At 40.2% G+C, this 24,887-nt stretch overlaps 1 long non-coding RNA gene across 1 annotated transcript; it reads right to left on the bottom strand.

The window, feature by feature from the left end:
• Positions 1-1,184: 1,184 nt before the first annotated feature.
• LOC134476745 (uncharacterized) lies at positions 1,185-24,887 on the bottom strand. Its single transcript, XR_010048551.1, has 4 exons — positions 24,679-24,887; positions 3,005-3,192; positions 2,213-2,353; positions 1,185-1,977 (listed from the first exon to the last, which is right to left on the bottom strand). It is a non-coding gene; the product is annotated as an uncharacterized LOC134476745 (long non-coding RNA).

Raw genomic sequence — 24,887 nt, 5'->3', positions numbered from 1 at the left:
TTGCCATTTCGTGTTTTTATCTTCAAATCTAATAGTTCTTAATTTCAGTGCATTCAATTCATCACATTTTTGTGCAGTTTGTCCTTTCTAAGAAATCACTTGAGAATCACACCATTCCTATCTAGTGGTGATGGTCAGCAGCCACCGCTCTTTCAAGGAACAAATCACATAGCAAACAGCTCTATTTACTAAGCTTCATTTAACAGACTCTACTTAGTCACTACAACATTGGACATTTAAAGTTAATATATTGCTTCTTGATTGTTGTAGATTTCAAAAAGTAGCCACAAGTTCCTCCCTTTCCTCTAGGTTCGCTTGTATCCAATGTATTATTGATGTCTCTAACATCATGACATCATGACATAACATCCTCTCCTCCATTGTGGGGACAGCCATGTGATATGCTGGGAGCCATGAACTTTAGCAGATATTCCCAGCAGAGCTTCTGATTTGCTCTTGCATTTAAAGCTTGCATCCTTGCAGTTTTACGGAGCACTGAGAAATCTCTGAAAAGAAACCTAGATTAGTCTGTGAGAAAATGAGAAATGATATGGATCAAAAATGAGACATCCTAGTGGGAGAGGGGGTCCTAAATCAAACAGCTCTAGTAAATTTACCAGCCAGAAAAGAACTGCTTGGCTAATGCACCAACCCAGGAAGAGTAATGAATATTTGTCATTCTAAGCAGTTGTTGGTTTGTTACGCAGTGCAAGCTAATGATGAAGATTTTGCTGCTTACTCAGTTTCTTCAGACTACAGGGGGATAGATTTAATTCTCTTCTTCTTTTAAATTGTCACATTTCTGCCTTTATCTGAATAAATGGCCAGCAATAGACTATATTTTTCCAGCCATCTTGCAGCTGTGTATCTAACTCTACACTGGGAAACAGCATATGAATGTAACAATGAGAAAAAGTCATCACCTTGATTGCATTGAACTGTGTCTTTCTCCTTTCCACGTTTCTTGGATTGGAATGTAGGCATGGCATAACCTTCCTTTAACTTTACAGGAAAAAAAACACTCCAGGGGTGGCTGGTTCATTCATTTTACTTATCTAACTTTGGACAGTCAAGTGTAATGAAGCATCTACCAGATTGATAGTTTTCATATTGGGCTCTATGACAACAATTTCACCTAAAACTTACTAAAAATCAGTTGCATCCTCAAACATATCTGTGTCAGACATATTTATTATGGTAATTGCATGAGCTTTTAAAATATCATTTCACCCAATGAAATGTAGGCAGGAAATAAAAGGAAGCTTTTGGTTCTATAAAAATGTTAACATGTTGGAACAATTATGTAGAAGCAAATCACTAAGAAGAGTTAGGTTGTAAATAAGGCAGCTGAGAATGGGTTCTAGATCATCCAATTAGGAAGGAGTCATCCTGCAGAATAACAAGTACTTGCAAGTATAACATTATATATTGGATTTACAGAAGAGTGATGACCCTAGCCATACATTTAAAGAAAAGATTTTGATCAGAATTCAGCAAATAAAAACAAATTCTAAGCTTTAGGTTAAATAGACTTTTTAAATCACTGGCTTAATTTCAAGCATGAATTGGTCATGTTTATGTAAAGCGGTACCTGGGTTAGTACAAAAAGGAAAATGGAGGTGATATCACACCTAGGCAGCATGCTCCTTCCAAAGGGGAGCTAATGCCTGACCCCAAAAATCACTGTATTGTAGAACACAGCAAAATCTTTTTATTCTAGTTAAATGTTGTAATGTAGGTGCATTACATGTGAAATCTGCTGGCTTTCAATGTCACCAATGGTGGCAGAAACTGCTAACCTTGTCTCAGAGGATAGTCTCTTCTTGGGCATACAGCTGTATCACATTTCCTAAGGTCCTTTGCTTTTAGCTGGAGTCACATGATTGGGTTCCCTCCAATGACAAGCATCCAGAAATGACTGATGTGTTCTATTTCCAGGCCTGCAGCACAAGCCAATGTGCTCTTCTCTTCCATTGGCTGGAACAGGAAAAAAAGAAGCATCTATATAAGACATAAATTGAAGATGCCAGCATAGTCTTCATCCTGAAAGACTGGATAAATAGTGTCATCACTCTGCCTTTCAACCTAAAGAACACCTACTGTGGCCTGAGTGAAAAATAAACTTAACTTTGCTTGAATGCTTACATTTTCATTGGCTATGCCCAGTGAGTCTGTGCTCATCAGTGCAGCTACCAATATCAATTTAAAATACCTGGGGCAGAACTCAGTTCTCTGAGCCCTCATTCTCTGGAAATCTTTAAGGAGCTTTTCACTTCTGTGTTCCAAATCAGAAAATGCAGAATTTTCTTGCTGTTTTTCTTCATTCTGATTTTCACCCCCTGCAGAGTCCTCTCTGAAAAAATGATGAATCAATAATTACTCCTTTCTCCTTTTTTCTATTTTATTTTTCTCCACTGTCTTTTCCTCTTTTAATTTTGCCCTTGTTTTCAGCTTCTCTGTAGCTTTTTGTCATGCAGGTGTAAAAACGTGTGTGTTTCTATAATCAAATTATAGCCACATGTCTACAAATTTGACTTTCTTGGTTGCTCAGTTTTTATTTCTTTTTTCCATTGGCGTTTTCATGACTAATACTCACAGCCTAGATTCATAGCCCTTAGCGCCATTAAATATTTTCAAAACTGGTCTTGCAGAAAACCTTTTCTTCTCCCAATGCAGACTGGGAGTGTAGAAATATGGAGAGCAGTGTTAGTACCCGTTCTCTCGTGCTGACAAATATCCAAGGCCTTCCCTGGGATCCCTTTCCGTCTCTCTCCTCTTTTAGGTGGTTCCCACACATATTAAACTGCATTTGTAGAAATGTTTCCAAGACAAGGGATCAAAATGAAATGATAATTTTTCAAGTAGATTTTTGTGTAATTCTTATAAAAGGTGTCATTCTGTCTGAATGAGTCAGTTGTCACATTAGTAGTAGCACTTGCTGCAGAATGGACACCATTCATACTAAGCACTTTGTACAAAACTTACAACTACTTAGGAAACTCACCACTAGTCAGTGGGGCTTGTGCCACTCCTGATTCATTTTGCAGATGAAGAAGCTGAAAAGCATAGTTTTCAGGTAAGTTTGGAAGGTCAGACAATTACAATGCTGGATTGCTGAGTCTTATACCTGAGCAATATGGCTCCAATCTGATGCCAGAGCCCTCTCTCAGTCACATGTCACAGGTGACAGTTCTGAAAAACAAGAGTTGCCTCAGTCACTTTCTTGTCACCGGTACACAATATCCAACACCCAGAACTTTAGGGAGAGATTTATTTTGGCTCACTTTTAGGTCCATGGTCAGTCTGCTCCAAAGAAGAAACAACATAGCAGAAGAGACATTCACATTAAGATTCCCAGGAAGCTGAGAGAGAAGGAAAGAACCAGGGAGAGAGACAGGGGCCTTCCAGCTCAGTTCCTGGTAACCAGGGCCCTCTCACACCACAGCATCCCCATGTCCAGTCCTGTCACACACGCCCTGCTGTGAGCACTCGAGAAGCTCACCCAACCCCCAAATGCAGGTCACCCTAGCCTTTTCCTAAGTCCCAGGAGTCACCTGTTGAGAACCTAAAGTTCTGTGAATCAAGGTATGAGCTTTTTACAAATCAATTGAATATTTTCTCTGCATATACAATGGCTTTTTGTTTTCCTTTTGGTTGAGGGACTGCCACTAAAACAAACACCAAAGTTTAACTTAACATTTTAGTGCTACAGCTACAGCATTTCTAAATTTTGGAAGGTTTAAAAATGTAAATAAGATATCAAACTATTTGATAGTGTTCTCCATATTCACTTAGAAGCTTAAACTATTGTTGTTAATAAAAACAATTTACACACACATACGTAATTCGCTTTTTTCAGTGTAGAGTACCAAGGGGAGATTATGCAAGGAACATCAAGATCTCAAAATAAGGCTTCTCACCATGTATCACATCCCTAGCACCTCTGAGAAATGTAAATAACTCGGTGCCTCAGGACATATTTTGAAGTATTAGTCATCTTTTGTTTTGAAACTCAACCTTAAAGCAGTAAGTTTAGATTATGATAATTGTACCACCTCATTCTCCAACAGACACAACAAATGGCAGAAGACAATAAGATAACCCCATGCAGTTGTTAAACTAAGGAACTCATAAAAATAATTTGAAATTAAAATTCATCTAGACAATAATCAACGAATGGTACAATCAAGTTAAAAGACTTCTGCATAGCAAAAGAAACTGGGCAAAGTCGAGAGAAGCCTACAGCATTAGAGAAAATCTTTGCCAGTTGCTCTTCTGACACAAGATTAATATCTCTAACATATAAAGAACTTTTTAAAACTTAGCATCATAAAAACAAATAACCTGACCAGCTAATGGGCAAAGGAAATGGACCCTTCTCCAAGGAAGTCTGTGTGGCCAATCAACATGAGACAGTGTTCAACATCAGTCATCAGAGAAATGCAAATCGAAACCACACTGAGATTCCATCCCACCCCAGTCAGAATGGCTGTCATCAAGAATCAGTCAATCAATAAATGCTGACGAGGATGTAAGGGAAAGGAACCCTTCTACATTGCTGGTCAAAATACAAATTAGGTCAATCACTATGACAATCAGAGTAGCATTTCCTCAAGAAACTAAAAGTACAACTTCCATTTGACCTGGACACACCACTCCTTTGTATACACCTGAAGGAAAGCCATCACACTGTATGTTTACACACCATGTTCACGAGGTACACCTCATGGTAGCCAAGACCCAGGTGCCAGGGACAGATGAATGGACAAAGACAAGGTGATAGGCATGCACAATGGAGTATTATCATTCATAGTAAAAGAACAAGATTACGTCATTTGCAGGACAATAGATTTAACTGGAAGATCATCATGCTTAGTGAAATAAGCCAGATTCAGAAAGATAAGTATCACACGTTTTCCCTAATACAAGAACTTCAAAATGAAAGACGACATGAACATATAAAGGAGACTCTATCAGGCCAGAGGAAGGGGATACTAAGCCCATGATTCAGGGATGACTTGAGGGACAATTAAGGGGATAGATATGATTAAAATATAGTGCAAGCATCTCTGAGAATGCCACATTGAAACAACATTTTGTAAAATTAATATATACTAATAAAACTTTTTAAAATTTGGCTAGAATGCGTCCCTAATATTACTGTAATTCTAGCTATATTATTTGTACACAGTGTGAAACAAGAATTGAGGTAATTATCTAGATAATTTCAACTATGGAACACTTTTGTGATAATACTCCTTACAGCTACAGTCTCTGTTTAGTTTGGCTAGAGCTGCTTAGGCAAATGTCTAACATGCCCTACTCACTTTCTGTCCAGAGACAATCCAAAGTAAAAGTAACTGGAATAGGAAATGTACAGCTTTACATTTTATTCAAAATATGAAACCTGTTGGGATGAAGAAAAAAATTTCAAAGACTAAATTATTCTACAATAACAGAAACCAAGGAGTCTGTGGCTAAAACGATGACTTAAATGAATCCTTGTAATTACAATGCTCTTTTTTATTCAAGTTTCCAAAGCTTGGCAGAGAAAAATAATTATTAAATGTTTTTTATAGGAACTATTGGAATATACTTGTATAATTTATTTTTTCTCCATTTTAAAAGCTGTCCATATGGCAGATAACACAATTTTATAAGTGAATGGAATAATGTTAAGGGATTTTTAAAGTTATAAATTTGCCCAGCAGTACATTTCTAGTACTTAAAGGAGTAGAACATTTTTTCAATATCAATTCCAGTATTATATTACAAAGATATGCAAAATAGAAAATTTTTCTAGTCAGGGAACTGAAAGTCAATAACTCTAGTGGTTTTAATATTTTTAGTGTAACACCCTCTAAAATCTGGGAAATTTTTTACCTAAATTAGTAATATTAAAAACATTTGGAAACTCTTGCTGTTAAGTTTTTCTTAGTATCTTGCATGTAAATTTCAAATCTTAATTTTTTAGACCTTAGTTTGTTTGGCTCAGAAATACCAAATTAAGGATAAGAACTTTAAATTTAAGAATGTTTACAAAATCAATTTCTTCCAACAGATATTTGTTGTTTTTATTTATATTTTATTAGATGCAAATAAACAACATCGTGTAATATAATATGCCTGGTTTTCTAGTGAACACTTTGAATTAGAAAAGTAATGAAGACCTAATTCTAAACTTGAAGTAAGTGTAAGTGGTCCCTCTTTGAAATGTACAGTGATTATTCAGTTTTGTTTTCCATAATTTCAATTACTATAGTCAATTACTATATAATGCAATGTAGTAAATGGAAATTTTCTGAACTAAACACTGTAAATTTCGAACTGTGTGCCATAACTAGCATGATGAAATCTCATGCCGACCCTCTACAACCTGCCCAGGACATTTACCATCCTTTTGTCTAGTGTCTCCACACTATATGCTACCCTCCTGTTAGTTACTCGGTAGCCATCTCAGTTATTGGACTGTCACAGTACAACAGTGCTCATACTCAAGTAGAAATTTCAATTGTAGATTAACGTTACATCATATTGCCTACATCATTCACCTAAGTTCATCTCACCATTCAGGCCCTATACCCTCACACATCATGCCAAGAATAAAAAAGGGGAGGATAAGATAAGATATTTTGAGAGAGAATCACATTCATTAAACTTTTATAGGTGTATTACTACAGTAGTTCTATTTTTAGTTAGTTATTAATCTATCACAGCAACTAATTTATTAAAAACTTTATTACAGATATGTAAGTACCGTACAGGAAAAAAGCATGGCATACAGGGAGTTGGCTATGACTTGAGGTTTCGGGAATCCATTGGGGAGCTCTTAAAACATACACCACAGAAGATATTTTTTAAAAGATCCTAGTCATTGAAATGCACAGCTGTCGGAGCAATTAAATTAAGCAAAAGTGAATTACAACTAATATGGTGACAAGACCCCAAAGTGGTCCTGACAGTTACATCTAGAAGTCGGTCTCTCACCGAGAATTGGTCTTAACCCCTTAATCAGACAAGCAAACCAGAATGACTTAGGGGAAATTTATGTAATTACACAATTACCCAACTCCTGTCCTGGTCCCACAGTTTGACTTCCCCAAGGGTTAGGGTTAGGGTTCGGGTTATGTATATGAATATGCATATTTTGTAATTTTTCCAATCTCTTCCCATTCTGTTCAATGTTTCACTTCTGATCTCATTCTTATGACTAAGACTCACTCTGATAAGTAAAAGACCCCAGATACAAACATCATTAATAAAACTGAAACCACTGTTTCGAGCAGGTTAGCTCTAAAACTCTCTTGCTTCTTTCTAACATTGCCATGCTGGAGTAGATGTTCCATGAGGAAACGAGGGAATGTCGTGGCTGAGAAGCACTGCCCACTGTACTTTGCTGTATTATAGAAAAATATCATTGTAATTCTGCCTTGTGGTGCAGAGCTTCAGCTTCTCCCATTTACCTAGGTCTTTGAGGCGATTAGAACTCAAAGAGAATTTTATTTTGTTTTGCTAAGAAATGTTGCCTTGGCCCACAAACTGTTAATCAGTTCACTTATACACAGAGGAAAAACACCTCCATTTTTAACATTTCCTTCCCCATTAGTCTGTTGGTTAACAAAGTACTCAGATTAATTCTTAATCAGCTGCAGGAGATATCTGTACTCCGTATTCTGTGTAGGATGCAAAGATTTCTGGTATTTAATTCTAGGAAAATTTTATTTTCATATCATGCCAATAGCACTTACAAATAATTTTGTGAAAGTCATGCACTCTTCTAGCAAAATATCTCTTCTAAACTTTATTTTAGATAAAGCCAGGCTGCATGTCGGTAACACAGTGTCTCCCGACCTGTAGGATTTCTGTTAACTGAAGTTGCACTTGTGACATCAGCCATTTGAGTTGCTCTGACAGTGACCTCAATCAGTACTTCTGTCAGGTTAGTTGAAGAAATAAGCAGAAACTTATATCTGGCTGGAAGAGTAGACTGGCAAAGCAGTCGGGCTCCAGGCAGACCCACCATGTCCCTCAAAAACCACCTTGCTTCAGTGGGCAGCTCGGTCAAACCCCGCTGTGGCAGCAAAAGCTTACTGACTGCTGTTCCTACCCAGGCATCACCTCACCCTGTCTCTGTGTCCCCTTTCTCTTTGTGTCTGTTTCTTCTCTCATCTTTCCATTGGCCTTTCCATCCTAACTTTTCTTTGTATACACTTCAGGTCATATTCATGGTTCCTAATAATTGCCTGCCCCTGTGTACCTCTTCTTACCTTAAAACACCCCAAAAGAACACATTAGATTGTTTCTGCTTTCCACTCCACTTTAGTCATCTTTTCCAAGCAAAGTTTTTTTTTTTTTTTTTTTTTTAATCAAATGGCCTTATAGGTCACTAGCCTCTCTGTAAATGTTGTGTGGTTACTTTTCCACTCTTGAGTCAAGTATTTTTCCCTAGGCCACTTCGTGGAAGTCATAATGTTTGTAAGCGGGGAGAGGTTGACCGTGTGTGTGTGTGTGTGTGTGTGTGTGTGTGTGTGTGTGTGTGTTAGAAGGGGCATGTAAGAGCAAAGTACTCACAGATCTGTGAGAAAAATTTCTTTTACATCTCAATACAAGTAAAAGATTTGATTACAGCATCCTTCAGATTAGTTCACCAAAAGCCACTCTCTGCCAAGAATTTTGTAGCTAACACTTTTTGGACTACATCAGGGTGAAATCTGCTGTTGATCTCTGGCAACAATACATGCTGGATATGGTGGTACACACCTGTAATCCCAGCACTTGAGAGGCTGAAGCAGGAGGATCAACACGAATTCAAGGCCACCCTTGAATATGTAGCAAGTTCAAGGTCAGCCTGGACTACATCATGAGACCTTATCTCAAAAAAAAAACAACAAAAAACACAATACATGACCTTATGTTCTTCATTGAAACCTCACTCTATCCTACGTTTACAATATTTTCTCTTCGTTTTGATTTTATTTCAATTAATCATCCTTATTTTCTTTATTTTTATCTTTAGTAAAAGATATGTATCTATTTAAACCACACAAAACTTAAATTTCTGGGAGAAGATGAGATACAAAAATGGCAAAAGACATAATTGCTAACATAATTATCTATTTGCTAAACTAAATTGAATTTTTCAGAAAAGTCAGTAATATCATTTTTGTACCTATCAAAAACTCAGCCCATTCAGCCTTGATCTCATTCATAGAAGGACTTGTTAATAGTTTGTTGAATGAATGAATAATTTAGTCAGTGGTTTTTACCAAAATACTAGATGATAATAAATTTCATGCTTCAAATATTGATTAAAACATGCATTTGAAAGCAGTATAATTTTAAGAAAACCAGCATATTTCTGATACAACTTTGATAACAATATCGGTGGTTGTCAAACTCTGGCTCCGTGTTGCTATAATAACACATCCTTTTATCAAATCTGCTGTACTCAGAAATAGCATGGAAGTGAGATTCATATAAGTTCATAAAGTTTATGAGAAAAGAAACGTGAAATGCATTTTACAACTTACCGAAGTGACAAGCAAAGCCCATACTTTAAAAGCAAACCACAAATTATTTAGTAATCAGCGTGGTATTGCTATTCATCATTGTAACCTGATTGAATGAGGTTGTATTTTCACGTCAGTGTCCTCTGAAATATGTGATTCCATAAGCATTTCTTTGTGATGAAAACACTTGTGTCCATCCAAACAGAGAAAACACTGTGTCACAAGTTACTCATGGCGAGTTTCTGGCAACTACTTAAAGAGGACCAAGAAAAGAGGAATTTAATATAATTTAATCAAAGACTGGGTAATACACATGGGAGAAAAAAACAAGGCTGGACAGAAAATTAGTGAAGGCAGCGTTATTACTGAATGCAGGGCTCTCCTGTGTTTTAGCACCAGCGAGAAGGAATGCATTGTGTTGCAGGATACAACAGCTAATTCATATGTATGACCACGTTAGTTCAAGTAAAAACTTAGCTGCACTAGACATTCGGGAAGCTAGCTGGAGGATGTCTTGTGTTTCTGGAAGGGTAAGCAGCCAGCCGGGATTTCTCTCCACTGGTGAAGGAAGCCAAGGAATGCCATAGGGCCCCAGGGCCTGTTCTTGCTTGCGTCCTCTGATGTCTTGGCCTTGGAAAGAGCACAGTGCTCCGGGTTCAGAGGCTGCCTAGAGAGACAAGCCTTTCCCTCTGCGGTCTCTCTAGTCAACCAGGGCTAATCGCCTTCCTATACTGCCAGATAAAAGCCCTTGACCTTTTTACTCAAAACTGAAGTGCACGATTCTTGGAACTGATAGACTCCTTTCCAGGTCCCTAACGGGAGCCGAGATTGGACGCATCCTTTTGGTTTCAGATTCTTATTCACTACGCTTTAAAGGGAAACATGTTGAGGGTGAAATTTGGGCTCATAAAACTCTGCATTAATTATCCACTGCCTCTGCACTCCCTTTGAGGAGTGGCCATCAGATACCCTTCAGAAGAGGCTGCCTGGCTGTTACTCTTCCCTCCCCCCAGAAAGAGCCCAGGTCCTCAATCCCGCTGCAGCTTTGTTTGCAGCCATTCTTTCTTCAATGGTTGTCATGGAATCAACTTATTAACATATGAAAAGCCATACACAACCCTTCTCCCTTCACCCCAGCCTCCCCCACAACCAAAAGCCTGTTGCTAAAGCCTTAGGGTGGGGTGTGAGAACAGAAATAAAATTGTGAGCCAGGAAACAAAGACGTTTTCAACTTGCACCCTCTCATCCCCTCGGACAAAAATAAAAGATAAATAAAAAAGGTTGATTTTTAAAGAGTTAGAATTTTCTTACTTTCTGTCTTTTTACTGAGGCTTCTCAGGCTACGGCAACTGCAGTCCCTGTCTCTAACTGACCTTATTCACCAGAACTCTTTTAATTGTTCTGTGAGTCAGAGGATAGACACGCATGCTTCTTACCGTATTATGTCAACAACTTTTGCTTAATTAGAGGTTAATTAATGATCAATTCTCACATTTTTTTAAAAATAGTTTTTAGATTTCTTCAGAACTTTTGCTTTGGTCCAAAAGTGACAAAAACTTTTTATTTCATAAAAAGGATCACATAGGACTACAATTCATGACAAAGAGGTAATTGTGTAGCTTTTTTTATCTTCACTGGTACCATCAAACTAGCTCCTGCACCCACTCTTTATATAAGCAGTCAAATTGATCCTATATGAGCTTTTCCGTACAAAAATAAACCCTGGCAATTCCCAGCACATGGCCTAAAAATATTCTGAGAGTCCTACCAACTAGAGATTTCTTAACACAAGAAAAAACTCAAAAAGTACATTATACTCTGCACACTGCAGTCACGTAGACTAAACTGCAATCGCTCCTTGCAAACATAAACAGTAAGTAAAAATTTTATCTCGCACTTCTGCAAAGTGAAGAGTGGGTGGGAATGGGCCAGTTGTGGAGAGACACACTGAGGGCCCAATTTTATTGAGATCAGCACTTTAAAAAATAGTAATCTGTTGATCAAGACACATTTACTTGGTTTCTTCCATGTGACTTACATTGTGCTTTACGCACTAGAAGACAAAAAATGAGAGAGATTTTTGCTATTGGGAGATAGAAGTAACATCCCATAATGACATAACATACAGTCTAGGGAATAAAGTGCGAAGTAAAATTGACACCTACCCACAGAAAAATCAATGGGAAAAGTGAGAAGGCAGTAAGTTAACTTAAAATAATGGAAGCCTTGAACCCCATGGGCTTCTCTTGTTCCCTGTAGCACCCCTGGCTTCTGTGCCCTCCTACAAGCCTCCGCAATATCAGGGGCAACTATGGGATCTGGCTTCCATGGGATTACACAAGGAATTTATGAAAAACTACACTTGTCTCTGGCCTGCTTATTGTTGCATTGTCTACTAGGCTTAAAACAGATGTTTAACTGTTCATGCAATCTTTCAAATTCTCTCAAGTTTTCTACAGCCTCTGTGTTCTTATGATTTTCACCTGCTAAATTACTATGTAGAAAATACTGCATGCTGGGAGTTTATTCCCACGGGATGGCATTTTAGCATCTACCCAATCACCATGTAAAAGGCAATGAATGGCAACATGGATTGGAAAATGTAAGGGCCCTCCTTAGTGGATGAGCCTGGAAGTGATGCTCACACACACACACACACACACACACACACACACACAAACAACACCTGTCCCTTGGCGCACAGCATCCGGACAGTTTTCAGGTCGCAGGGCATCTCTGTGGTTCTGATTCACAGCAATCTCATCTTGCCCAAGTTTTCTGTTCTATGCACAGACACAGTTGGGAGAGTGACCCAGTGACAATCAGGCACCACTTTAATTACTTTGACAAAGCAACACTGGATTTGCAATTTATCAAATACTAGTTTGTTCAACCAACCTAAGTGCAATCTTGTCTTGTACTTAAACTTTGCTAATTGTATTCATCATAAACTCAAATTTTTCTAAATAAATTTGAAAGTATTATTTTACATGTCTAATTTTCTAAGCCCACCTTTCCAATCAAATGTCTTGCTTTCCTTCAAAGATCAATTTTAAGCACATTTCCGTAAGAAATTCCATCCTATTAAGTCCACCCTACTTTCATCTATTAATAGAGATTTGGAAGAAATCAGCAGATGACCTATCCACAGATAATTACTGAGCAGCTATTATACGTTTAGCATCGCAAAACTAGTGTAGGCAAATAAAGAGCAAGGGTAAGAAAGATAAGATCTTTTTCCTAAGAAGCTTACAATCCTGAAGAGACAATATTTATCCATGTGAAGTATTTTCAAACAATCCTTCGTAAACTTAAGTGTGTGGTTCACATATGAGAGGAGTTCTCTGCTTTCCGCGATCACTTTTCGGCCTGTAGTATGTGCCTGGCAAAGTTAGATTCACAGACCACCACTTTATCTAAACTACAAAAGGGTCTTGCAGGTCTCTCTATCCAAGGAGTCCAGCAGTTGTGTTGCTGATGATACGCAGCTGGCTTCTAAGTGCAACTCCAATCTGTGTGTGGCTTTGCAAGCCAGAAGAAAGGTATGCGGATCAGACGAGAGTGTGGTTTCTCAACTTTGACTCTCTTGATATTCGGGGCCATGTAACTCTTTGTTTTGAGAGGTGCTCTTGTGTGTTGTGGGATGTTTAACAGCATCCCTTCTGTCCATCCGCTAAACACTAGTTAGATACCTCACCACCACACAAGCTGTGTAAATCACAATTTCTAGACATTGCCAAGTGACCCGAGGGGACAAAATTGTAGAGAATCATTGGTCTAGAAGGATGCAGAAAAGTGTTACAACAAATTTTTAAAAGTCAAGTGCAGTTTCATCGGGTCACAAGTGCAGGTAAAGAACAGTACACAGCTTCGTGCGGGCAAAATCTCTCCTGCTGCATTTCAGGAGTGCAGAGGGCAGGTTCTCTGCTTGCTCCTTCCGAAATGAGGAGGAATGTGAGGCAGTAAATCAACAACGCCTGTGTGTATTTACTGAGGAGCAGAAGCAATCTTCTGAGGCCTGGAGCATGTTGAGATCTGCTGGCTTGGTGTATTTCCCAAGGCCCAACGGGAGTGCCAGGCTGTGAGCAGGAACTATATGCAAGCATGTCTGGAAATCCTTTAAAAGGATCTCAGAAAGAGGTGGCTTGAAATCTCCAGGGCTCCAGCAACTTTTTTGTATGTGGTTTATTTTCTCATTTTTGTGCTTGATTCTGTGTTCTTCAACCTAAAGAGAACTCTTTTCATTGTACACAATTCCATTCTCCAGAATCTGAGTCTGTTCTGCTCGGGAGAGAGGATTGGTAAATTATTCTGTCAGGTCAAAGTCAGCTCTGACCTGGCCTTTGAATACAATATTTCCCAGGAGGGGAGAAAGCAATCATGTTCTAAGCAGGAGAGTTCTGTCTCTCGGATGGAAACGGAAGTGGGTGGTGTGGCCAGGGAAAGGGCTTGGTATATCTCATGATCTTGTGACTTCAAGGCATTCTACCTGCACGGAACACAGTTTTGCGCACCAGGAATCGACTGTGAATGACTGTTAAGCATAAGCCTTTCTAAGTGTATCTTAGAGGTTGTGTTAAACCTCAGAATTGAAGAGGCATTGGTGATTCCAGAAGTAGATACCATTTGAATAGAAAGTTGATTCTCCCTTGAAGGAGGTGCAGTAATGTATGTCCTGCAAGGTTCTGAGCGTAGGCCAATGTTGCAGACTCCAGAAATGTTTCCCTCAGCCAAAAAGGCTATAAAAATCTGCTTTGTAGAGTTAACAGAACAGAGTATTTAGAGTTCAAAGACCTAGACTGAAGTCCAAGATTCTTGCCAGTCACCTGATACACAAACACCGTGAAATCTATCCTACCAGATTTCTCATAAGGGTGACTATATTACTCCATCAGGCAATTGTTCTAAGCAGTTGGAGTTGTTCTGGGTTGATTACTGCAATGGCAATTGAGTGTGAAATATTTTTAATTTCACCCTGCACGGGACATAGTTAAGAGGCAGCTTGTTGAGAGACTGGTCTAATTATTCATAATAGACAAGACCTGGAATCAGCATAGGTGTCTGTGGACAGATGAATGAATGAAGGGCATGCAGTCTATGGACACAGTGGAGTATTATGGCCACAAATAAGAATGAAATCTTGTCATTTACAGGAAAAAAGATGGAACTGGGGGACATTATGTTGAATGAAATAGGTTAGTGGCAGAAAGACAAATATTATATGATTTTTTTCACAGTGTGAAAACTAGAAAACAGTTTTACCTGGAGGTAGAAAACAAATTTAGGGCCTTGGAAGGGGTCAGGGAGAGGAATAAGAGAAGGAAAGGTGGATGTGCCCTGTGTACAATGTATGCGTGCACACAAGTGTCATGGTAGAACCCAGCCATTTCTACACCCTAATATGCATTAATACAAAAAGGCATGGGATGAATTACAGAAAAACCAGCAGACCTTACCTGATGGAATTTCTAAAGGATGCATTGCAGGTAGAGGATAAAATGATTTCAATGAACAGATCTGAGCTATAAGAATGTTGTGTTTAAACAATTGTAAGAATGCAAATAAATCTGGACGTTAATAAGAAAAATGTCAAATATGTGAGTTACATAAAAGTCAAAGCCATTGTAAATAAACAATAAATAAATTTTCTCTGTTACACTGGAAGTCAGAGGAGTCTAGTAGCATTGTTCCAACCTGTGTAGGCACATATTATCCTAAGCAGAGATCTGATCATTAACTCTAATCTAAGAGCGATAGTGCGGAGACAAAATGTCCTGGGTCACCATGGCTTTGAGTTGCTACAGATTGGGACAAAAGGTTAAAATCAAACTCATCACACTGGACCCAGTGGCTCTCTTTTAAAACACAGTTAAGGGTGTGTGTATGCATGAAGGGGAGGTCCTTTTGGACACACATACCTTTTCTCGATGCTGGCTGCACATGGAATCATCTCTCAAGCGTTTCAAGAGTACTTCAGCCCAGTCCACTGTTATGGATTAAAAACTGGTGGTCAATTTAACACCAGCTGGATTAAATCAGCATGGCACTGGGGATTGATGGCCCACCTGAGGAAAGTTGCCAGCGTAAATAGAGATGTAGAGAAGAAGTGATGTGTTGTGGATTTCTCTAAGTGTTGCTGTTTTGAGCCCTTGGTTCTCCTGGAGGAGCTCCTCAAGACTAGCTTCCCCAGTGTGAGTTTGACCGTTGTCATCAGAGGAACTCGGGACCTTGTTGGTGAGAGTGGCTGTGATTTGCTTTGGGGGAGCTCTGGTCCTTACATCGAGCATCGCTTCCTGGCTCTGGAGGGGAAGAAGTGTGCTGTTTAATCTCCAGCAGAAGCCCATCATGTTGACTTTCTGGCATGTACTCAACTGCTCTTATCATCAGAGGAGTTCAGGACCTCTGTGTCGCTGAGGATGGCTGTGGTGCTTTTCAGGACACCCCTGGGTCTTTGGTTTCAGTGTGACTTCTCGGCTCCAGTGTAAAACCCGCAACCTACCAGCACAACTGTTTCACCCCGCTGACATAGACTTTCTGGCTTCCACCACTGATCTTTGGGCCTTCCCAGCACGGATCCGTAAAAGAGACTGGCATGAGTCCTTCTTGTGGGCTCTAGACCTCCAGTTGGACTCATGGGAGGCATTGTCACGGGCTCTAGGTTTTCATCTGGACTCACGCAGGACATTGCTGTGGGATCCAGGCCCTTGGCTGAATATTTCGGGTCTTTAGGGTTGTGGCTAGATTTCCTCCACTTTTTTGTGTTAACTCTGGGTCACCACCATAAATAATATTAAAAATTCCATGTCCTGGTTCTAACTGTTCTCACACAATTCTGACTACAACATCCCCTCTCTGAATCGACTGTGTCAGCATCTATGTGTGTGGGACTCTGGGGAATCTCCCCTAAACCAGAACCTCCACAGCAGATTAGCCAGTCTTATTTAGTCAAGAATCAGAGTCCCCTGCCTTGTGCACCTCTGTGTGCAGATGCTGTGGCAAACGTTCAAATTGCATGTGAAATATTTTCCTATAAAATATTTACATTTTATAGGAAATATAAAATATACATACCTTATACTGACCATACATGCTTTATCAAAAAGGCAGGCAAGGAAAACCCCTGCCTACATATTACAAGGCTCCACTTAACCTGCTTTCAAGCATGCCTTGCTTTAGGGAATGAGAAAAGGTATGTGTGTCCAAAAGGACCTCCCCTTCACGCATACACACACCCTTAACTGTGTTTTAAAATCTCGGGTCTCTGGAATTCCTTTTCTAATCAGCCAGAGACAGCTTCTAGCACCTTCTAAAGCTGCTTTTATGGGTCTATCCGCCTACCTGAGTGCAGGCTAAGGCCAGATTTTCCTGGCTAACAAGTTTAAGAATGCAACTCCAAGAGGTCAAAGAACTTTAAATATGAACACATCTTCTAAATTATTAATGGAAATGCATTTATTATGAATAGAGGATGGGACATATTTTAAGAGTTTCCAAGCTTGCGTCACAATTTTTAAGTAATTCGGCATATGGTGTGGAGGCCTCCATTTGTACTCTACTCCTGAACCCTGCAAACATTGAGAGTGAGCCTAGAAGATTTGTCTCTACCTCTCTTCCCTCTGGGATGTTTGCTCATTTTAAATCAGCAGCCATGGAAGCTTTCCAAGCTTCTCCGAATGCAATGAGAATGTGGTTCATCAAAAACGCTGTCTGGTTTTATTGCACATGAGAGGTTGTTAACCATGGCAGCTCAGCCGGATTCTTCTTGGTTCCCATTGTCCCTTCGGCCTCCCCAGCCAAATCCTGATGGGGTAATGAGTTTGTGTCTATGAGATTCAGGGAAGGGGCCGAGGCAAAATGCAATCAAGCAAATCACAATGCATAGAGCCTAACAGCAGACACCCTCTGCTCCTGTGACTTCATTTTCAATCCGCTGAATTTCAGGAGACTTTTTTTTGGCAGCAAGAAAGAAAAGGAATGATCTCTGTTTTTCTTCTTGTAAAATCTGAAGCAAGATAACTACCCTGATCTCACAGGAACACTGTAAGGACAATCTCCAGAGAACAGGCTCTGTTTATAGCTTGCATATGAAACAGTATAAGAAATTGTTGTTTCCCCCATTCTTTAATCTTCCTGGTTTTATGAGAGGTTTTAGAAGAAAGTGTGGCTATGTTTCAAGAGAAGCTACATGGGGAAGTCGGGGAGAGGGGCCGAGGTGGCCAAGGACAGAACTGACCTCACACTGTATATGTATGCAAAATGCTTCATGATCTGGCTGGAATCATGTAAATAAGAAAGTTACAGCAAACCAAGAGTTTGACTGAGTAATCCTCAAGCAATGAACTTTCCCAGTACATGAACCAGATGTTTGGGGGGCTTTGAGGTTCCAGAATCTAGACAAATGCCACAAAGTTGGCCAGAAGGGTCCCTGCAGTTGCTAAGGTACCTTGTACTTCCTGCCACCAAATGAGTCCGTCAGTACCCTTAGACCAAGGCGTGGTGGCATGGGGCACAGGTTCTAAGACAGCCTGAGCCTCTCCAAGGCTAAGCAAGCCCTGATGCTGCTGGGAACCGGCAGAAAGGAGGCTGGTGCGGGGCACAGCTCTCACACAGATGCTGGCACAAAACAGCCTGTTTTCTCGGTGATTAGTGTAGAGAAGGAAACGCTCAGGTTTCTTCTGCTTAGGGAAGGGTGGTGTTTTCCCCATTCTGCAGCTTTCACTGTTGACACAAAAGTGGGCTGTGTTATTCAGCTCGACAGGCAGAGTACCAGTCTCAGGTTGGGCCATCACCCCTGTGCCATCAGTGAGGACTTGTAGGTTTGTCTGTCCTTCTGCCATTTGTGTGTGAGGAAGGGGCTGAATCTGAGAAGCTCCCCCCAGCCAGTCTAATCTCCGCATTCACTCTGCGTGTATCATGAGACAGCAGTGACCAACCCCTTCCTCTTCCTGATGCCAGCAGAAGGTGGCCACCCTAAGGATTCCTGGGCACAGGAGCAAGGAAGAAATTACTCTGCACTCTCCATCTCCACAAGCAGGACTGACCAGCATCCAAAGGGGGCATGCTGTGCAAATATTATTTGCTTTGCACCTCTAAGCTTGGAATCTCTGGGTCACTGAATTATTCTGCCATTTCCCCCAAAGAAGTCTGAACCAAGAGTTCAAAAGAACATGGGTATGGCACAAAAAGAGCTCTTGGTTTGCATAGTGGTCCTGCCATTTATTGGTTATATGATATTGGGTAAGTTATTTAAGCATTCTGCAAAACAGAACTAATAATAATAATACTACCTCATAGCACGATTATGCAGATGAAATTGGGTAACTCCCAGGGTCACGCGATGCTACCCAACTTCTGTGAACCAGAAATGTGTTTTTCAGAGGAACTTGTCCTTCTCCTCCCCGTGAGGAACTTAAAGGATGTCACATACTGTTGGGCCAAGGCCCCTTCAGTTCACCTAAAGTTGAAAAGCTAGGTGGTAGCCCAGAGGCTGCTGAGAGACCAGTTCTTTGACTGGCCAGAAAGAAATGGATCACTTTCTGCATCCAAGACCTCCATACTCACCCAGTGCCCTTACTTCAGACTGTGAGTTTGGATCATCTTATGTCCAAGGTGTTTCGGCCAGAGATCCACACTGCCCTCAGCCCTCCGCTTAGGCTAGTTCTCTTCTGCAAACCACTATATCTCTCTGCTCCATAATGCTTGTTATCAACATGAGGCCCAGTTATCACTGGTGCTGTGCAATTATGTTTTTTTTTTTTTTAATTCTTGGTGTTAAAATGACAGATATTAATTAAGTCTTGGCCCCAGTCTTCTGCCTGAGCTCACCAGGGCTTCTCAGACACCACTGATAAGATGTATGAACACTATGAATGGCGTTGCGGGCTGGAGGATTGTGCCCTGAGTGTGGAATGTCAGGTCTGTGGACGGGCTGGTGTGGAAGTGGAGGAAGGAAGAGTTCATGGATGGGATAGACTGTGAGAAGCAGAAATAAGCAGCTCACAATTTTGCAAGTACCCGGGTCTCTTCACAGCAACAGGAAATTTTCTTCTGTGCTTTGTCTCAACAGATTATAGACCTGCCAAAAAGTTCTGGAGCTAGACTAGAGACTTTCTTTATCTTCCTTTTCCAGGACTCAGTTCTATTTTTCAAAACCTGGAACTTTGATTTGCAATTGCCAGGAATGTGTGTTAATGACCTTGATCTTAAGAGACATAAACTAAGAAATTGTGTTATCAGAGAAGTCTGAGAAGAGAAGGGAGTGGGGTGGGGGGTGCAGACCCTGTGGCTCTCCTGCATGGGGGCTGTGGAAAGATTTCTACCGTGAACTCTAAGACGTCTTGCCTTTTTCATGCCTTGGTTGGCAAGAACAATAATCAACTGACTCCTCAATCCAGTCTCTCAAAGCAAATAGAGAACCATACTCATTATTTAAAACAAACAGAAACCAAAACTAACAAACAACATCACTCCCTTCCTTCCGCAGGTACTGGGCTTTGCTAGCAATAAAAGAAACATCCCAAGAGTGGTTCACGGGGAAGGAAAAAGGTCTGTATAGAAGTCTCAATAATCTGAGACATACAGGGTTGAGGGGACTTTGGAGCCACAACTTCCATCCTCCTTCAAACTGTCCTTGACGCCCCACCCTGAGTCTCAGCTGCTTGTGACATCCCTGACACCGTTCTTGGCCAAGGCCAGGCATCTTTTTTTTTTTTTTTTTTTGCAACCCGTATATATGATCTCCAAAGCCACACTAAGGGTACAGCAAGATAGTTTGGCAACTAATTGTCACTACAGGTCACCAAAATGTCAAAGGAATCAATGTGGATTGGTCCCACTACTAGCAAGCTTGAGAGGGGACAGAAAATGTTACTCACTAGCAAACCTAGTGGAGTCTTTTTGGAAATAGTGTGGTCAAAAGTGAAATTCACAATCCCAGGCAGCTAAACTCTGCCAGTAACAGGTATACAACATGGTGCTTCTTTGTTGCTATTATTTCTATCATTATTATTGATATTATTAGTAATAGTGGTATTTTTATGATACTAAGGATCAAACCAAGGGCCATGCACATGTTATGCAAGCACTATAAAACCTCCTCATAGCAATACTTCAGGTCATTGTCTAAAACTTAAGTTTACTATGTCGTCAACAAATCAGCACTTTGGAAAACTGCAGGACAATATGATAAAAAAAAAAAGGAGAATCAAAGAAGAATCAGAAAAATGTTGTCACATTGTTTTCTGCAGAATATTCCTATTGGATGCTGCGCGAAGAGTGAATTAGTATGAATCTGCCTGAGGTATAGGATATAACTCGTGATTGGTTCAGGCTGACGTTCGTTAGAGACCACTGTGACAGAAGGGCAAATCACGCACCGTTGCAATCTCCTTTGTATCTTGGTCAGCCCGTATGACACGGGTTCACTCAGAAGACTTTTTTCTAGAATGACTAAGAGATGATTTGCTGACCTTCTTGATGTGTTTCATACAGTAGAATTAGAGACAGTGAACGAATATTCCCCCAGAAGTGGCCACTCAGAGCAAACAATACTCTGCAAGGGCTGGATACAGTCCAGATTTCCTAGTAATCTTAATTACTAAATCAGCATGATTACATGGTCAATTAAATTGACTGTAGATTAGTTTAAGTGACTGAAGGAAAAAAGCACATTGATCTTTTTCCTCTAGGTGCTACTTTACATGAAATAAATATGGTCTTTTCTAAGTATCTCTGGGACATAAGATTTATTATTGCTCTGTGTTACACTTTCCCAATTACTACATTCCTTAAAAACATGAACATTATTTTACACATTCGACATAAATTTTCTTAGGGAACTGTAAGCTTACTTTCACTTTGCTAAAGGTCTCTTTCAAAATGTGATGTCTTTTTCGCAGTTTCATTTCTGACTTTAGACACATCATCCACCTTGTCTGGGATAAAATTCAAACTCAAATCGCAGGCTGGGAATATAGCCCAGTGGCTTAGGGCCTACCTGGCAATCACAGTTCCATGAGTTCAATCCCCAGGACCAAAAAGAAAAAAAAATTCCGACTCAGTATTGCTTAATAACCCCTTGATTTTATCTCTTTTTTTTTTTTCACACCCTGTCGACTGACTCCGAGGCACAGCGACCACGTAACACACTGTCATGTGCCTGCTCTGGGGATTTTGTACTCACTGTGTCTTCTGCCTAAAGCTCTTGTTTGTAGATACCTGCCAAGCACGCACTCTCATATACTCAGGGTCTTAACAAATGTCCCTTCATCAAAGAGACCTTCCATAAAATCTCTACATGAAAACAAAAACCAAAGCAAAACAAAACCAAAAAAGCCCTACTCTATGATTCCATAATTTCTTAACTTTTCCTGTCACTTTACTGTCTTGTTTGCTCCTTAATATTCTTCCTCAAGTATTTATGTATCTCTTGTGTGTCTCCCAATCTGTATTCTAGGTGCAGAAGCACAGTGGGAAAGCAGGAAGTAAAGGGAGACTCAACCTTTTCTCTCAAGACATTTACAGTCTAGTTAAAAAGACAATATTTGCACTTGTGAAGTATTATAGAGAACCATAACACATGGTAAGCTTGTCAGACTGTGTGGTTCAGATCAAAGTAGACAAGTTTTATAATTCTCAGTTACCATTATGGGTCACCACCCACTGCATTCCAAGCATTGTTAGGGTCAAGGGATACCGAAGCAACTAAACTAGAGATCTTTTATTTCGTTCATTGTTTTGCAATCATAAATCTTGCTGTGAAAACTCCATTGGATTTAAGAAAAACTTGGCAGGTTAGGGAAACCTCCTTCTCGGTGTGTCTGGGCAGGCTGAGAAGGTTTGACTTGGATACCACGTGGTCCTGGGTGGGTTCTTGTCTGGCACTGTCCTCTCCTCTGCTTCTGGCCACCATGGACTGACCTCCACCAACACCTTTCCATTTCCACATTGCTGCCCTGTTGACATGGACGAGAGCTCCCAGACTCTCAGATAAATTATGGGAGTTAGGTATCGTGCCTCAAAGATGGGAAAACTAATACACCCCGCACTAATTTTAGTTGAACATTTATTCTACTGATGGTACAGAGGATCACCATGTGACAGACACTGAGATCCTGAAATTAAAGATGTGTTGGGCCTAAATATAAGCCTTTTCTTTCTCTGTTCTCAAGCAAAGAAGATAAATGATTTAAGTATCAGCTTTCTCCTTGAAAGCCCTTCAGTTTTAAGAAACACACGGACTTGTGCTTTTGTATCTTGCAAACCTTAGTGATCTTTATCTGTCTGAGTTAATTTCTTTCATTCATAAAATATTTTTGACATCGAATTGGAAATACAGCTTGATTTTATGGTTACAGAAAGACATGACGTACTTTGTGAATTAATTATTTTTGACCCCTGAATGCAACCTGAGTTCAGCTCTTCCAGCAAATTAAACGCTCTCCAGCCTCACCCGGGTGCCCAGCAGTGGTGAACCCCTTCTGCTTTGTGGTTTCACCAAGACTTCTGGCCTCCTCCCAATAATCTTCTGTATCTTCTTTGCTTGAGTAATGCATTATTTCCTTATCTTTGTTCCCACGTAAACATGCTTTCTTTCTCCACAGAGGCTGAAGTGTTATCTTTCTAAGTGGTGTTCCTGCTATAGACATCTTCTAGCTTTTAGTATTCCCACGTCTCCTCCCACCAAAGTGAACATTTTCTGCAAACTCTAAGCAGACATTTGTGTATGCAAACAGTTTGGGCTCGGTGTGAGATTTTGACCAAGATTTAGGATAGTTTCCGTGTTATAAACAGGATTACTCATCCCACAGGGATGCCTCGTTACACAGCTTCTATAGAGCAAGGGGAGAGAAGTGGTAACAAGTTATGGGAAATGGGAGAAAGGCCGTTCTCCTGCTCTGGGAGTGGAGATGGTTGATACGGAAGATTACACGAGAACAAAGATTGCATTGCTGGCTTATGTCATTTATGCTCTACTTGTACTATATTATTATGGACTAGTTCTATTGTCTTGGTGGACAATAGAGGGTTTTATTTCCACATTATATACAGAATGCCTGTATGGTCTCTTTCTTCCCTCCTCCAGATGCAGAAAGATATTTAGTATCAGGTTTCTGAAGGAGTCCTGTCAAAATGAGGAGGTATAAACATTTCCTTTCCTCCTCTTCTCTTCCCCCACGTTAGCTCCCTGTAATTCTCCCGTTGTTAGAGGACAGTACATGGTAGCACATTACCGTGCAGCAGTCTTGGGCAACTCTGAACAACCAAAAATAAAGGATAAACTAGAACCCCAAGAGAAAGTCTTCTATGGCAAGTGTCTAAAAAGCCAGATTTTAAGTCATTTAAGAGAAAATGATTTAATCATATGAACTCGGAATATTAAAGCAGACTCTTTATCTTTCTTCCCTTTCTTTGTCCCTCTCATCAAATAGATCCATAAATCTGAACTGCTAATTCGCAAATAAACACATAAGCGTATGTACAACCAAGTAAAACATAAATCATAAAGACTAAGCCAACTTTTTTTCCCCTGTGATTGAGACAAGAAGATAGAAAATAATCCATGTAATTTATAACAATAATCCAATGTCATTGTCCTAAATATCCTAAATTGTCCATGCTGACTGTAGCAATTAAGGGCTGTCCCTTGTTGGTGACAAATCCCTGTCCTCCACATGTGCTCAGTCTTAATTATCCCCCATTAGTCTGTTCATTACAAGTTTTCCCTGGTCAAATTGCTTTACTGTTAAGTAACTGCCACCTAAAGCCATGCTGACCTGTCTCTGGCCAAAGAAAATTGGTGTAATGGGAACATGGCTTTTGTGTCACCTCATTTATTTCAGCGCTCTGTGGTGCGGAGTGCCCACTGTCAGAGGAGCAATGCTGAGAGGGGGACAGCTCAGGGCCACAGGCTCCCCGCGCTTGCAGAGGGAGGGAGGGAAGAGGACAAATTGGACCTCAAATTATGACAGCCACTGTCCTTTGACAAATGTCGTGCAAGACACTCACAGAGTCTGTCTCGCAAACTACGCAAGCAAATCTCGGCCACAACTTCTGCAGAATAAGCTTCTATGCTTTTGGAGAGCTTCCAAAGGCATGGCTGGTTTTATTGGTTCATTAATCAAGGCAAACTCAGTCCTGTGAGGAATAAAAAATAACCCTCCCACGTTACCTGTTTTCTCTCTTTTATTCACGCTGCTCCCATCTCTTATCGTACCACACCTCCAGTGTTGCAATCATTTCCCAGCTGACCTTTCTTCCTCCATTGCCCCTCCTTCCTCTGCTTTATCCTGCAGAATTCTCTCACCTCTGTTTTCTTAAAGCACAGCCAAATTGCCAAGCTTCTACTCAAAATCTCTGATAGCCTCTCCTGCCTATAAA

Source organism: Cavia porcellus, unplaced genomic scaffold (genome assembly GCF_034190915.1).
Source record: "Cavia porcellus strain 051 isolate PalLab524CR breed Dunkin Hartley unplaced genomic scaffold, mCavPor4.1 scaffold_7, whole genome shotgun sequence".
NCBI classification, from domain to species: Eukaryota; Metazoa; Chordata; class Mammalia; order Rodentia; family Caviidae; genus Cavia; species Cavia porcellus.
This window is presented reverse-complemented; position numbering and strand designations above follow the sequence as displayed.